Consider the following 15,119-nt stretch of genomic DNA (forward strand, 5'->3'; position numbering starts at 1 on the left):
TTAAATGCAACAGACAAGGATTTGAACCCAGATATCTTGAATTTTTAGACAGGTGATTTCTTTTTGGCTACCGGCAATTGAACTCATCTGAGCAACACATTACTCCTTCCATAAAGGTTTTTCCTCTGTGAGGACACAAAGCCAGCCTCTTTTCAATGCAGTTATTTCACCTTTCACTTCCAGGGCATGACACCGGATTTGAAACGAGAGGAGATTTCAAGAACAATGCAAAAAATCAGACCAGGATTTAAACCATTTTATTGGTTAGTGCTGTTAATGTATTGTTTGATTTAAATTTCCATTTGGTATACAATGTAGTATTCAATTCTATGAATTTATACAGCCAATCAATGAGTAATTAATAGTGATCAAGTTATAAAACTTAAGCACAATTAAGCAAAGTGACAAAATGTTGTTGCAATCATAGCTCTCTTGAGCCAAAAATCTTGAGCTTTCATGATTGAAAAGTGGGTAGGCTTTTGTGTCATCTTTCAATTTTTTTTATATAATGAACTTTCTTCAGTTCTCCAGAACTACATGTACAAGGCCAATTAAAACCAAACTTACTTCAAAGTATTCAAAGCATGTATGCCTTTGATAAAAGGAATCTATTGTTTAAAAAAATTGAGCTATGCTTTTTTTCAAGGAGAGAAAAAAGTAAGATGAGGCGTGTTAAAAAAAATCAAAGAGTTGCAACAAAAGAGAATGTTATTTTGCTACATGTTCCTATAACATTTGGTTTCCAGGAACTGGCCCCTTCCTGGACAATATCACAGACACTGTCCATGGCAGCATGAAATGGCCATGCATCTCATCATGACAGAGACTGGTCATCAGCTTTGCATGACATGTAGTAAACACAATCAGGACACCGTAGTGGTCACTCACTGTCCATGGCAGCAGAAGCTGGTCATCAAATCAAAGCCTGAATATCTGGCCAGGTTTGTCCTTCGTTTCTTTTAGACTGCTTAGATCACTTCGTTCCAAAATCATCAAAGATGAAGTAATTGTATGTCAAGGAACAGAATATTTTTTTTTTTATTATATACAATTCTATCTTTCATATCATCAAGAGGGGGGAAATTTGACAATTTCTGTCTGCATTTCCTGAAAACTGTTTTAGAGGAGTAATAAACCCAGAGGATGGGAGAGAAATAAAAAAATATGATAGTTCAGAGTAAAGTAGGCATTTTTATGTACTGAGTACCAGTATATAAGGTGCATGCAGGTTTTACCAGTGCAGATCATTGTTAATCTAAGCCAAAAAGAATATGCATAAGTGATGATCATTTACAGTTTTATGACTCAATGTCTTTTTTTATCTTCACAAGCCAGGCTTTAAAGATCTTTGGTTAACCCTTAAAGTAGGTGCAGTAGACCAAAATGGTTCTCTTGCAAAGACGCCTCAATATTCACGATTATTGTATTATGGTATTAAAACAAAAGAACTTTTTACATCACATAGAGCATTGAAGAGTTTTGATATTCTGTAATTTGAATTGTCTGTTTCTTTTGTTGAAGACTGAGATGCCCTTTCATTTACTTTATAAGCAACTGTTTGCTTAAGCACCAATTGCCATCAGGGAAATGCATTCATGTAGAGTTATCCCTCTTTTCTTGATGTCTAAGTATGCTCCTTTTCCATGAATTCTGAACATGCTAATGAAGGGAATCACTATTCATTTTGCTAAAATGGAGTGAATGTTTGTCAAATATAATTAGAAAAATCTGTAAAGTAAGATAAATTTAGAATTTAGAATTTATTTAAATTTCTAGAGCATTTAATTGATTGGAAGAAGTGAGATTAGGATACTCTATTTCTTATTATAATCACTATAATGCATGTTATCGTCATTTGTGTAGAATCATTGCATAGTTCTGTATAATTCTCAGTAATCGAACTCCGTTCACCCAGAATGTCGAGATTGAGTCGGAGATATAAACAAAAAGGGCTAAATATTACAACACAAATTAAACATGCGACATTGATGGTTACCTGTGATAATCTTTAGTCATGCTTGCTGCATTTAAATGAAAGAAAAAAATCAACAATTTGTATTTATAGATGTTATGGGTGGTAAGAAATTTTTATACAGAGGTCCTTGCATTGAAAGATTTTCTGCATCAGTGGCTTTATTATGACCTCCCGTTTAATCATATGTATTAGTAGAGTGCAGAGATTTAAATCTACGTATAATTTTTGTAGATCTATACGAGGACATTGTGGTTTTTACAGCCTAGGAGTTGCATTCTATATTGAATGGTCCAGTTGTCCCTGTGAACCTCTTTCATAGCACGTGGGATTTTCTACGTCCAAATTTGTAGGTAAGCTACATTGAATTTTAATTAATGAAAAAAAGATTAACTTTAATATTAAAGGTGATATGAATCATAAAATATTGCCGTTAGTGGAAGCTAAACCCACCCATTACACTCAAAATGTTGAATCTTGAATAGAAAGTGGCACTTTAAATTGATAATTGGTTTTGTAATGTGTATTACATAATATGTTTGCCGCTGTTCTTTCTAAGCCCAATTTAAAAGGTCTTTTTTCCTCCTTTTTAAAGTTATTTATTTATTAATTTTTACTGAAAAAGGGTATAAAACAAAATATTGTATGTTTCAAAGATACAAGCAGCTGAATGCATTATGATTCCGGAAGAAAAAATTAAAAAATGTTTCATATTGTCTATGTTTATTAAATCTATTGATAAATTAAAGAAAGGGTGTGATTTCTTTGTTGTATAACAACCTACTCTGTAGATGTGCTGGATTTTTACTCAGTAGCCAAATCATATGCAAAAGATCTTAACCCATCATACCTCATTGATTTTAAATGAGCCTTATACAAACACCTCTTATTGTCATGTAAAAATGATCATCTTCACTGTATTTTTACCAATAATTAAAATTCAATGCGAGTGAATAATTACTCTTAAAATTTGGTTTTACTCAATTGATCATATGCCCCTCTTCTGTTGACTTGTTAACTTAATGCGAAAATTATACATGTGAAGGATTTCCTCTTGTCACATTTCAAGACCAGAACAAACATTTTTTGGAGGAGTAAAGGGTTTGAAAAGTGTTGTACGTATTTTTGTTAGTCACCAGTTTTCAAGTTTGGCATTTTGCTTTCTCTGTATATTGCCTTCACAGGTACTTGTTTACGTTTTCCAGGGTACTTCAGAATGGCACAAGTGTTTATATGTTTGTGTACTGACAGAACAATTACAGAAATCTATCACGTTGAGTTAAATGGGTATGTTCTTTTCTAATGGAAAAAATGACATGACACTGTGATGTATAGATAGGTAAAAATGTTTAGAAAAACACTTTTTGTATGGGATGATGGGTATAGATATAAGTCTTATTGTTTGCTAGGCTGAGTAATGGAATAACTGGGAATATATTTTCAGATTTTCATTGTAGAAAGAGAAGAGAATACTCTTGGAAAAAAATATATACAGAAGACTTTCATATCTATTAAGTTAATAAATATTTTGGAATCAAAATAGTGACATTTATTTTGGACCCAGCAAGTACTTCAAGATTAATTCCTTAAAGGTATTGAGATGTTGGTTTGTAAGGTTATTAAAATTTAATTTTTAAAGAAAAAAAAGGCTAGTAACAATGATATCTTATGCTTGAGATGTTATGTATACAGTGTAATTTAATTACAAGGAATTTCAAAGAAGGCCGGGCAGTTTGTGTTTTGAGCACTCCATTTAGGCTATCAGAGATGTTGATGATGGTTTTGTCCACACATTTTATTTGTCCCTATCTGAAATATCAGTTGAGACTGTTGTTATACCTTGCCCACTCATTGGTTGGGTTACCTTTTGGAAGGGAACAGAAGCTGTTTTAATTGTTAGGAACACGGTGTTAAGTGTTCAAACTGTACACATCCCTTCCGCTTCAGTGTCTTTTCTGGCACGGCATCAGACAATATGTTATAGTGTAACTTTCTTTCCTGTAAGTTTTTACTTTCTTGTATTTCTTAATAAATCAGTTTACATGTTTACTTTCAATTTTTTATGTTTTTGAAAAAAAAAAGTATTAGAGAAAAAAAGGATGTTGAGTTGATACATGTAGGGTTTGATGTTTCAGAGGTGAAAGTTTATCCAAATTCTTAAAAAGATCTTAGAAAGTTTCAACTAATGTTTAAAAGACCCTGAACTACTAAATAAATTTTACTAATTACAGAAATAATGTTTATTAATATGCAAATTGGTCATAAACTTGACAGTTAATTTTCTGCTACCTTAGTAATACACTGTAAAAGGACAAATATTCATCATTTACATGTGTATCTGTCAAAGTTTAAATACTTTTCCATCTTTATCCAGTGACAATTCTGACAAGAAAAGAAAAGTTAAAACAAAAGTTTATGTGTGGTAAAGATTTTATGTGAAAAGTAAACCTACATGAGATTAAAGAGACCATTACTCTTGTCAGAATTGCCTCGTGAAACAAATGGGGGAAATTATGATTTGTCTGGAAATTGCAGGAATACTAATTTTAGGTCATTTGTGGTATATATACATGCAAAAAATAAACTGATAAATTGGGAAATCAAGGGTTATCATCCATCTTTCAGAAAGTATTTTTAAATGTATATTTCAAAAGATGATTGGTTTGTCAAATTGCCCTCTCCCTTAAGTCAGCCAGACATCTTTGCGGAAAAAAATGATATAAAGTTTTTCTATGAAGTGCAGGGGGAGTTACTGTTTTTTTTTCCATTTTAATTGCTTTTTGAGTAAAATGATTGAATGATGAAGTAGGAGTTAATTTTATTGGCATTAATAAAATGCCTAGATTTATATGCTTATTGGCACTTAATTAATTAAATTGAAAAATCCTTGGAGTTCAAAATGAAGGTTTAGATGGTTTTGTATTGCTTGGGATTAGTATTTTGCAATTTTTGCTGTAAGAAGAGGACTGCCAAATTATTTTAATGTTAACTACTGATTAATCTGTTCATTTTAAAGTTTTGAATTTGATGCCAAGTAGTAATTAATTGATTACCTTTGATAAAGAAACTTAAATGATATAGAATTCCAAGGACAGATACCTGCTTGTTATTAATTTACATGCACTTTTGAGTTAAGTTTATAAGAATTACTGACCAATCATTTATGAGGAGTTTCATTGTTTCTAATGATGAACTTCATATAAACCCAAGTCTTTCAGAGTTTGTTCAATATTTCAATCAACCTGCCTCTTGTGACAGCATTTGACATTCATTGTCATAGCCTTTTATAACTCACTGAATGAATCCAGATTTTCATAAGGCTGTTATCCTTCTTACTTACTTCTGAACAAAGTAACACAATTAATTATCTATAAATGCATTTAAGACTTATTTCAATGAATTCATTTGCTTTTATTTTTCACTTTCAAATAGCATGTCACTCTGTATCGATATGTGTCATTTTATGGTACAAATGTATTCGTAAAAAATTTTTGAAGACAAAATTGAATTTCAGCCAAACTTTATGCCATTCAAGTAAAATGTTCAAAGACCTCTCTATGTCCGACTCCTGGTATTTTGGTCATCTGTAATGTTTCATATGTCAAAGCCTTTTCTTATGAAGACAGAGGATCGAAACATAATATCCTGAAAAGATGTTTTGTGGATCAGGAAATAGATATTCCTATAATGAATGCACACTGCAGAATAAGAAATGACATTTATGTGATTATCTTTAGATGTGGCTAGACTTTATCAAATTAATTATTTGAGTGTGCAGAAAGAATGCTGTGGCATGTAACAATAATGTTACATCATAACCACAATGACAGGAAGGCAGAAAGTCAAAGGTTTCAGGGGGTAGACAGACAATTCATTTGATGTCTGATAATAGATGTAAAATAAGTATCCTGCAATGTATAGGATTCCATACTGCAATAGAAATTCTGAATGATGTACTGGCCTTCTTTTGGAACTAATAACTCTGATTTGTTTCTTAAATTTCTTAGGTTTACATAGATACAATGTTTTCATAGAGAAGCAAATAAATATGTAAATAAAGTTAAGATGAAGCTAGCCATGGTTTCTAATATGTATGATGTTACTATATGTGTTCTAGCTGCTTTTAGTCTCATTTTATGGTAAACCATGGTTGAAAAATGATTGCATCAAGAGTCTATCCTATCAAAAATATTAACTAAACAAGGGCAAGCAAAATAGAGCATCCCCTTGCAATGATTATATCAAATGAAGACTGCATTCGGCAAATTACAGCACTTCCGTTTTGCACAGGATTAAAATTAACACACACACAAACTAACACACACACAAACTAAAACACACAAGCATGTTATTGTATCCCCTCTAACTCCATTGCAAGTCAGGATAAAAAAAATAAGTGCATATTTATAGTATTCTCCATAATTGTGATTGTTAAGAGTGAAGACTTAAATGTTACAGTGGCTCTTTTTTCGCTGTAATTTGAAGATTTAAATTGTTCTTGGTAATGATTTAGGTAATTTTTATTCTGTCATGAAGAAACATAATAAATACATTAGAGTACAATATTTTCTGAAATTGTTGATATTGTATCGTAATAATTGATTTTTCCTGGATTAGGAAAAATTGCTGGTTTAGTTTGGTTGAAAGAAAACACATTTGTCTTTTATCAGTGAATTATTATGTAATCATCAGGTGAATATTAGATCATAATTAGGGATAAATGTATGGATCGCACTAGTCATAGTAAAGTAAGAGGGTGTTGTTCAGATACTGAAAGTAGCAGGATCAATGTAATTGGTTCTTGTTCACCAATAATTAGGGTGTGCCCTTCTTAGATATATTTCTACAGATCTGTTTTTTGTCAATGCACACCAGAAATGTTACAATGCAGGTACATGTATTATCTGATGAATGAATTTTTTAAGACTGTAGAGAGAAGAAATATTTCATCAATTTTCTGTTTCCTTGCTACATTTGTAACAGACCTCTTCGATAGTATTAGCAATTCAGTAATATCCACATTAATTTTAAGAAGTGGCATATTTCATTGTTCTGGTGGTAATTCTGGGTATAATATGGCAGAATTTAAAGAGACCCATGCTGATAATATTACATTAGCGTGTGTCTGTAATGTCAGAAGAGATACGCTGTAAATATAAGCTGTTTTAATATTTTTGTCTAAATAACCAGCTTAGGGTGATTAAATGTAAATGTATTTTACACATGCTAACACATTGTCTGAGTGACAGCACTGATCAATCCATTATAAAAGATTCTATCCTGTTTGGTCTACAATCAAGGGAAACAATTTGTCTATTTTGGGTTTCATCTTTGTACAATTCCATGCATTGTAATAGAGTGGATTGCCTGAGTGGCCGGATTTTGATGCTGTCGTTGTGACCGATACCTGCATTACCGCGTTGCAATCTGTCTTAGGTTATCATTCTTTGTATCCTCTTAAGAGATGAATTTTTTTGTTTGTCAGATGTTTTTTTGAAATCCTAAAGACGGAATTTTAGGAAACTTAAAAAAAATCAGCTATTTCAAATCTTTTGAAGTAGGAATTTTAGGAAATTAAGAAAATCATCTATTTCAGATCTGTTCATTTTTCTCTCTATTTGTGTGGTCTGCTAAAATAATTCACAATGTACATTTATCCACTAGCTGAGGAGAGAGGGGATCATGTAGCTTTCTATTTGAAAATGCATTTATGAAAATCCTAACTAAGAGTGCTTCTTCCAAAATTGTGCCACAGAATCTATCAGAATATTGACTTTGAAAAGATAATTATATATAAACCCCATCCCACCTCAATTGATTATATTTCACTGAATATTGTATTATTATAATTATGATAAGCAATGGTGCCTCTTTCAAAGTTGTGAATTGTGAATTTCATGGCCTCTGGGGTTAAACACGAACCAATTTTAATTGTTTGAAAGTTGTTACACGATACTCAGGTGACCTATAAGGCCCGTGGGCCTCTTGTTAGATTTATTGACCACATCCTATTTCCTCCTGTCTCTCTCCTGTATATATCCAATGTTTTCTTTTCATTTGATTAATAATCAATGCATTTATAGTCCATTTGTTAAAAATGTTGAGAAATTTAATTTTTTTTGAAGTTCATGGATTTTAGTTAGATCCCAGAAGAAATGGTAATCGATTTGGCCTGTGATGTCTTGTCAGATCAGGTGGTTGCAGCATCTCCTTTTATTTAAAAGATTTGATAATCATTAACTATATTGTAGACTTATTGATACTTGTTGTGAGCTTTATGTAAATATGTTAAGGTAAGTAGAGAGTGCATTAAACTTTGTCAAATTCCTTTAAAAAGCTCTCATGTTGTCAAAACTTCACTTATATATAGTCTGAATATGGGCCTTTAGAACCACCGTATGCTTTCAGTAGCAAAAAGGCAAATAAGTTAAGCCATAGGTAAACATGGCATTGACAAAGCAGTATAAAGAAGTAGCATTTTCAAGCTGTCTCTAGTCTGTTTTCTAAGGATATGTCTGTTTAATGAGGCAAGGTAATGTGTAAAAAATTCGACCTATGTGTATTCATTTTTGAAGTCCTAACACTGCCATTCTTCTGAAATGACCACTCTGCTGTTAAACTGACCATGTAATTAGTGGCAAATATGAGGCTACCTGATTTTTATGACACTGTTTTAGATAGAAGTTTTTTGATCATTTTAGTGACATAGAGGTGGTCAGATCTAATCTTTTTTGTCATCACGTCTCGTAAATGACCAGCGTCCATCTGATTTGGATTATAACGAGCTCAGGTATGAAGTTCTTTTGAATACCTGGATTGAAATACACCATTATCAAAGTTAATTATTAACTTCATTTATTACTTCAAATTACCATGTTCCATGTTTCAATTTGAAATTACAATAGAATTTTGACTGATCTCTTGAAGTGAATATTTATATTATTGAAAAAATTTATATTTTGAAGTTTAATAAATAATTTATAGTTCAAGAAAAGTAAATTAGAGATTATCCAGTAATCATGAAAACATACAGTTCATTCCAATGACCACTTTGCATGATTTAGTATGGAACCAGCTTAATTAAGTGTCCTCTCTATTTTAATCAGTCTCTAGAAGGATATCTTCAATGCCCCAGATATTTGATTGGCTCCATCGAGTCTTTTTTGGTGGGCAGATTTTGGGCTTTAGCTAGTTTGATGTAATCCTAGAGAAAAAAAAGGTTCAGTCTGAGAAAAGCAATATAGGGTCCAGACATCTCTTGGGTAATTGATTATACAGTAATATGTTATAATGGGTAATATGAACAGCTGATAATGTGCTGAAACAGCAGTAACTTAAAACATTTTTGTGAGATTTGGCTTTTTGTTTTTTGTATGCATGTCTCGCAGTTCCGAATTTGAAGACAAACCGAAAGCCTTAAACACTTTAGGGATTTGATGCACTGTATTTTGCGGCGGGAGTTCCTTTGGAGTTGGACTTGTTGGAATCTGGACTTTTAAGGATGCTTGCATCTGGGGAGTTCAATATGGTTAATCCATTAGGCTTAGGGATTGCAAGAGACTGTTCATATTAAGGCTGATGGTTGATAAACTGCACCCAAATTTGGATTGTGGGAAACCAACATTAATGACAAGATAGCTGGGATTTCCTTAGTTAAAGGTTTGACAAGGGTCTAATAAGATAGATGTATGAGATTCCCTTAGATTAAGGACAAATAAAATGTCATTTCATGTGTACCAATAACTATGAACTGAACCAGAAAAAATTATTTCATCAAAGCATGTCTTCTTCAGTGGCTCTTATGATCAAAGAGAGCATGTATAGTTTTTATATCAGAGAGAAAAGGAGGTTTTGTGTCTTACTAACTTGGAGCAAGTTTGATATTAAAAAGTAATAGAATAACAAACCTTTCTTCCCAACAAAATAATCTGCCTCAATGAATCAGAGCCTGTTTATTTAGACAAGGAGTTACTTAGATCATCAATTAGAAAAAGTAGAGACACATCATGAAATCCATATCCTTTGTAATTGCTGTGAAAATACTAGGGTTTTTAGTTGCTACCCATGGATCTTTATCAGAATAAAAAAGGTGTATATCTCAAATGGCAAAACACAAAGCTTGCTTCCATTTTCCTTTTGTGGGTTGATTATAAAATCTCTTTGTAATCTGTTCCCCCACTTTGGTAGCTTTGTACATGCATTCCCAGCTTTAAGAATTGTTACTCTTTGTATGACATGTGACCTATTCTCTGATTGCTCAGAGGGTAACAATTTAATAATAAGCTGTTATCATTTTTCAGCACTGATTCACATATATATTCATAATTATAAGATGGATATGCCAGTATAAAGTTTCCATTGTTCAATTTGAACAGAAATATATATGTATGCCTTTTCTTGAGAAAGTACAAAAAAGATGGTTTGACATTGAACAACCTTTTGATAAAGAGAGTTTACCACTACAGAAAACAAATGTAACATTTCAATATTTCTGTATTTATGGAAAACACTTTGTAAAATGAATTACATCCACTTCAGTATTTTTTGCCCCCTTCCTATGTGCAGGTATTTTTGGTAAGATTTACTGGTTTTTGGGAGTTATAAATTATTTTGGCTTAAGATTGACATATTATTCCGGGAATGCAATTTATGCCTTTGTGCGAGACAATTTGTGCTTTCATTTGTTTTCTAGGAAATTTTTTCACCAGCAATTGTTTTGTAAGTGAAGCTTGCCTGTCACATTGTATAGATCTCAAGAATTCGGCAGCTGCTGTATCATTGTCTATACAGGGCCACGGCAGCGAGACATATCAACAACAGCGAGACATCAACGACGGGATTATGTCATACCTCAAGGTCTTACGCTGTTCACAAAACGCGAACGGGATTATAATTTGTTTAGCTCCAATCTTTAAATGTTTTATTCAAATTACAAATATTGAATGAATAATAAAAAAAAAAAACTAAAGGAAAGAAGTGACTTGGGCTATTTAAATGCTTTTGTTGAAAAGCTCACCTAAAAGTCGTATCATTTGTCACATGAAGTGTCAGGGAGATGGGCAGATATTGTTTGTACCTTGAATCAATTAGATTGATTGAGAATTTAATTTATTTGACAGAATTTCAATAAGTCTATCAGCTGTCCTATTTGTGCATGGCTCACACCAGCTTTCTTTATTATAAATCTATGCTTCACTAACACCAGATGAGATTTCCACTAGCTGGACTGATTTGAGTCACTTGTAGGTATTTATTTAAAGATTTATACATATATATCGGTATGAAAATTCTGTATCTTTGTGGAATGTATTCAAGTGTACTTGACAATAAATCCCAACTTTTATGAAATGAAAGATTCTCATACTTTTGAACAACAAGGGCATTGGTCTCTTTTGTATAAAGTTTCTCACTTGGGAGTTTGGGTATGCTTTATTAGGTGCTTTTTTGTGGTTTACAGTTAGCCATAAAAGTATTTAAGATAAACATCTAAATATTTGTGACACTTTTTGTATCTTTTGAGTTCTGAACAAATCTGTTTTTTGGTATCCATCGGAGATTCCCTCTGATGAAATATTCATCATTGATATGGATCTATTTCATGTTTTCATGCGATTTTGTTTCTCGATAATGGGGGCTGAGTTGAATATTGATTTTTTTTCCTCCAAAAAAGGGATGGGAAAGTTATTTTGGTCATTTGATTAAAAAACTTTCAAAGTTTTCAGAAATTCTTTGGTTTTTAGTCCTTCATACTTCACAAGTTCGATATATAATGGTAACCATTCAAAAACAACAGTTGCACATTTGCATGAGTGACTGATTTTTCCTATGCCTGAGTGACTCAGCAATTATTATTCATTAATGGAAAAAGTCACAGAAATAATGTCATTTTGCTATATGTTTCATGACTGGAAATAACGGATTTCTGTAATGGAAGTTCTCTAGCAATGATGTTCAACTTGGTAGATTTTGCAAATGTGGTTAATAGTAAAACTTTTTCAAAAGTAAGTATTGCACATAAAACATTGCAAGAATCAACAAAAGCCAAATTTAAATTATTGATGATTTTTCATGCATGCTTCCAGAGTCGAAACACTGTTGAACCATTTATGATAATAGTATTGAGTAGAGTATTCTAGGGTTAATATACCCACATTACATTTTAGGTAGAAATTAAGTCGAATTATTGTGTAATGAAGAGAAACAAAGATGAGTAAGATTACTGCAGAATAACTTTCTTTCAGTAGTTTTATTGTCTAAAAGAGCTTATTGACATGCTTAAAAGCATTTTTTATAGATTTCTTTACATGACAGAGAAAAATAGATCTGGAGATTTGATGGCCGATTAATCGATCATTAAACTAGCTGCTGCTTCAAGTCTTTAATGGAAGTGATCAGTGCATCTCTTGCAGGAAAAAAAGCCTAAAATGCCTGAAAACATTTGAAATAGTTTAATTTCCAGCAAATATGATAAATACTGCTGATAGTCGAGAAATGTAATGGATTAAAGTTCTGTGATCATTCTATCTCACTTAGCCGCAAGAGCCTCCAAGAGAAAACGAGTTTTCTTTTTTTGTGTCAACCACTTCAGCATATTCAATTGTAGAGAGATTGAACCAGTAAAGCAATCACCCTCTGGTATTGGGAACCAATGTCCCCAGATACTCTAAAAGTTTATTTTTTGCCATGGTTTTTGCTTTAATCAGTTGAGTCATGTAAGTACTTCCATTGTTATCTTGACGGGGGATGATAGCAATTCCTCATTAGAGTAACTCTATGAACACTTTGTTGCAGCATCCAAACCCACAGATGGCACAATGACTAGTTGTGGGCCCAAAGCTAAGTAAAGCTTGAAAGCATCCATATTTAGCTTTTTAGTGCACTTGTATCATCTGTAAGTTCTGAATGATATATAGAGATAATGAACGGTAATCAAGCTCAAAAGTCCATCATAGAATTATTAGGAACAGAGCAAACACAAACCTCTATATAGATCACATGTCGGATCAGGTTACCATGGGGGAGGAACCATCCCCTTTTGACTGGTCTGGCCATGTGCTCCCTGTCATAATTGGGCAAATGAAAAAAATTTTGTCAACAATTCAGCATGTAAATATTGGCCTAACAATTAGTATGTAAAACAAAAATTTGCATACAACTCAATTTTAAACTGTATTTCCCAACATGGTTATTGTATGAACCATAGAATTTGTGAAACAGCCAGAGTTCCTGTAAGTGACTAGAACACTCTAGACTAGTTTGTCAGTCATAGATTATCCATAACGTATCACTGATGACATTTAACACAGATCATGTTCAAGTGTTTGTATTGATTGGATTAACAGTCATTTTTCAGTCACTTTTGACATGAAGAATGTACCCCTACCAAGTTAATCAGATCTTTATTGGTGATTCCTCTCCTTTTAACCAGATGTCCCTCTCCAACCTATCAAAGTTGCACCAGGTTACTAGATTTGAATTGAGGAAAGGCTGCAAAATGACAGACACGCTGTTAAATTGAGAGACACCATAATCAAGACATTGTCAGTACACAACATGCCCCCAATATTAGTTGGTCATTTCAGTTGTCTCTTGCAATGCCAGACTGAAAGTCTATAAAAAAAAAATTAAATATATTGGAAGAATAATGTATTCTTAGAGCTGTTGTTTTAATATTTTAATGGAGTGAAAGTTAGAGAAGTGAAAGTTAGAGGACTTTTGATATAAACCTTAAATTGATCAATCATATAAAGTATGATGTACGTAGTCTGAGAGTTCCTTCATACTAGAAACTGCATTTTGCAATATCAGCAGAAAAAATGAAATAAATATTTAAAACTTTATTATCAATATTGTCATGACTTTCAATTTGTCATGCATGACTTTGTAGCATTTTTTAACATTTCATCCATAAAACTTTGGAAATAATAAGATTATTTCAAACAATGAAGTCAAGAGTACACTTGATTGCTGTAAAGTCGGACCCCCTCCTTGTAACGTGGAGGGTATATTTTTGTGTACTCTGACCCCGAGACGGCTGGAACTTAAAAAACTTTTCCTGGGCATTATCTATGTAGTATTTGCACTCCTTATAAATGTGTTTACAACTATTCATGATTTGATAAATGTGCAAAAATCCATTTGCAGCCAAACAAAAGGTAAATAATTCTAGGTTCTAGATTCAGTTGGCCCCAGTGAAACCATGTTTTGTTTGTTTGGTAAAATGTCCCATTGTCGGAACATTCTGAAATCTCATTGTGTGTTTACACTTGAAATTTAAGCCTTTAAGATTTTTAAATTTGCAAGAATTTAAATGCTTTTCTTGCTAATTGAATATGTGAAAATTGATTTAAGGTTCATAATTGATATTGCTCATTTTCAGAAAGATTTAAATATGGCCATATGTTATTGAATGAGTAGTAGTATCAAATTGAGCAGGGCTTTTTTTAAGGTGACAGACCTTGTCTTTCTGTTGCAAATAAAGATAAAAATCTTGTTTTCTATGTATATTGACTTTGAGGTTGAAAAAAATCACATAAAACAAAAATAAACAAGGGTCCAGGGTTTTACTTTTGGATATTTAACCTTGTGGATCAAACAGTGCAATAGGTTGGCCCTTAAAAAGATTATCCTGATCCCCAGAATTTCATAAATCCAAGCAATTCTACCACTAGTAATTGAATTTTTGAATTTTTTTCCTCTGGTAATAAAGTCGAAGGATATAACTTATGTGAAGAGTCAATAGAGGAAAGTTTGAATTAAGGTACTAGGTTATCTATATTGTAGGTTAGGGTCAATCAGATCTCAAAGCTATCTTTTTCCTCTCAGAAAGTCAAACCAAACACACAAAGACTTGACACTGCAAATGGTTGTTTTAAAGAGGTAAAGTGCAACTGTTGGTGAGTTTTCTTTCCTTTTTTTTTTTAATATTGAGACAACGAAGCTTTTTACCTAATACCTATTTAATCTTAATAAGGATAAATCAGAAGAGCTTTTATAAAGCCATCTATGCTGTCTGGTCTGTCTGTCAAGCTTTTAACATTGTTGTACTTCTCTTTTATCATTTTTGGCTGACTTGAATAAGATGTGGTCCAGTTCTAAAAGCTATAATGTATATCTGAGCATCAAAGTGCTAGGGCAAATGTTTGTG

The 15,119-nt window shown here is 32.4% G+C and overlaps 1 protein-coding gene across 2 annotated transcripts in view; it reads left to right on the top strand.

Moving 5' to 3' along the window:
- The first annotated feature begins 203 nt into the window (after positions 1 to 203).
- Positions 204 to 15,119, top strand: part of LOC134246150 (thrombospondin type-1 domain-containing protein 7A-like) — a 71,289-nt gene continuing 56,373 nt past the window's right edge. For both annotated transcript variants that reach the window (XM_062728452.1, XM_062728454.1), the window contains exons 1-3: positions 204 to 263; positions 747 to 941; positions 2,207 to 2,325. The gene's annotated coding sequence lies outside the window, so the exon portion shown is untranslated. The remainder of the gene's footprint in view (positions 264 to 746; positions 942 to 2,206; positions 2,326 to 15,119) is intronic.

This window comes from Saccostrea cucullata, unplaced genomic scaffold (assembly GCF_032062105.1).
Source record: "Saccostrea cucullata isolate Sc308-1 unplaced genomic scaffold, CSIRO_AGI_Scuc_v1 ctg47, whole genome shotgun sequence".
NCBI classification, from domain to species: domain Eukaryota; kingdom Metazoa; phylum Mollusca; class Bivalvia; order Ostreida; family Ostreidae; genus Saccostrea; species Saccostrea cuccullata.